Consider the following 1,993-nt stretch of genomic DNA (forward strand, 5'->3'; position numbering starts at 1 on the left):
GAATCTTCTGCAGCAACTAGGCCAGATCAGGGCCCACTGCTTCCATCTTTTCAGTCGCAGTCGCAAGTGCTTGGCCAAGGAGCAGCCCAGTACAAGTGGGCAAGCTATGCGCCGGACTACCCGTTCCACGGCCGGTCATCATTCGAATGTTCATCGGCTTCCTCAGCCTGCGAGTAGTATGGCAGGTGGTCTGGTTGGGAGACCTCCAGACAAACGTCAAACCTTCAAACTGTAATTTTTCAGCCGTGGTCATGACATCAAAGGCCTTTATCGTCGGGAAGACGACCCAAAAAATGGGGGTAGATGTGGCAGCATGAGGTTTTTTCCCTCCCTCTTACCTGTGCACGGGAAGGCGCACCAGCACACCTGGGCTCATCCTCTTGATTGGGAGAGGTGGAGAGCTGCCTTTTTAAGCCTGTGTGGTAGACTCATTTAGGTTTCTGTCTTCTCCTGTTGGGTGTGGAGACGCGTCTGGGCTGGCGTGCTGCACGTTTGTTGCCGTTGCCAAAGGTTTACTGCGGAGTGATAAGGAAGCCCTGTTATTTTTGTTCCTTTCAGTGTTTGCATTGTTGGGCGGGTGGCACTAATGAGCGTTCTCTCATAGAGCCGACTTTGTTTCGGCCGTGGATATTCCCCGTGTGGATAGATGAATATCTGGGCTGCTGGCGTTGGGTGCCTCGGTAAGCTGCATGCCTCCCTCTTCGTCCTATCTGGTGTTTATTAAGATCTGATAGTCTTATTTGTTATAGTTGGGTGCTATGTGGTTGCGCGGATTGCTTGCCCCCCTGCCGGGGTCTGAGGGTGGCGTGTCCCGTAAAGCGGTGAGTACCTTGTTTGCCTGTTTGCTACAATTTATCGTGGCCCTGTTTTTAATGGTGTTTTCACATCACAGCGGGACTGAGTTACAGCCGTGTGCATGCTGCTGTCGAGGCTGCTGGGTGCCACAGTTATCTAAGAGGTTAACACTCCCCGGCGCGTTTCTCCTCCCACTCCTGCTGTTCTGGATATCGGTATAAAACTTTGCTGTGTATTGATACAGTGTCTGGATATATATCTGCCCTGGATGCACAGAACTGGTTTGGAGTGATACGTTCTAAGTGTTTGAATATCCAGACATTGTCTCTGTAAATATTGGTATTAACTGGATGTATACTGCATGTGGGTTTGTTTTTTTTCTTTGTTTGATTTTGATCCTTTAATTACGCATGTGGGTTTGTTGATTTGATTGGTGTTTGTGTTTTTTTTCTCTAATACGCATTACATATGTTTTTAATATGACAAAAGAATAAAATTGTATATTTTTTTTATAATTACTTGATTGTCTCTGCCCCCTAATTTTGATAAAACGATCTGTGTGCTTTAAGGGTCTTGGGCCTATCCCAAGTGGCGTTGTCGGACACTTTCAGCTTCCCGAGTGTTATAGACCACTGGTTTCTGCCACATATGCTAACTTGCTATTGGCTATAGTTACATATTTGCTGTACAGACATGACAATGCTATCAATCTTTTCATCTAACTCATGGCAAAAAATAAAGCATATTTCCCAAAATCTTAAACTGTTTTCTAAACTTGCAGGTCCAGCTAGAAACTTTTTATAGCTGGACATCTGGAAATTGAATCCATAGACATCATGGGATCATAACAAGAATTCAGACATTAGAAATAATTCACTCATTCGTGTATTCTGGACCTGTACAAATACAACCAAAACGTTCTGCACGGCTAGATACCACCAGAGGTTAAGGGAGAAAATATCTTTTTCTTTTATTTAGATTAACCGACCCTTTAATGCTTGTTCACAAGCAGCCTTAGGTTTGCAAGGAGGGTATTTTTAAAATCTCATCTTTTATTATATTTATTCGAAAATCAAGTTTATTGTTAATTATGCTCACATCATTTATTTATTCACGCTTCTGAACTGCTGAATGTGAAGAAAACGGCTTCAGTTTTCATTTTAATATTTATCCATTTCAGACGGAGGGGGAAAAAAAC

At 43.7% G+C, this 1,993-nt stretch overlaps 1 long non-coding RNA gene across 1 annotated transcript; it reads left to right on the forward strand.

Moving 5' to 3' along the window:
* The first annotated feature begins 519 nt into the window (after nt 1-519).
* On the forward strand, nt 520-1,313 carry LOC119901734. Its single transcript, XR_005444241.1, has 2 exons — nt 520-680; nt 893-1,313. It is a non-coding gene; the product is annotated as an uncharacterized LOC119901734 (long non-coding RNA).
* The last annotated feature ends 680 nt before the right edge of the window (nt 1,314-1,993 follow it).

The sequence above is a fragment of the Micropterus salmoides genome, unplaced genomic scaffold (assembly GCF_014851395.1).
Source record: "Micropterus salmoides isolate LMB-PRFRI ecotype aquatic unplaced genomic scaffold, ASM1485139v1 Ms_hic_scaffold_14, whole genome shotgun sequence".
Lineage (NCBI taxonomy): Eukaryota > Metazoa > Chordata > Actinopteri > Centrarchiformes > Centrarchidae > Micropterus > Micropterus salmoides.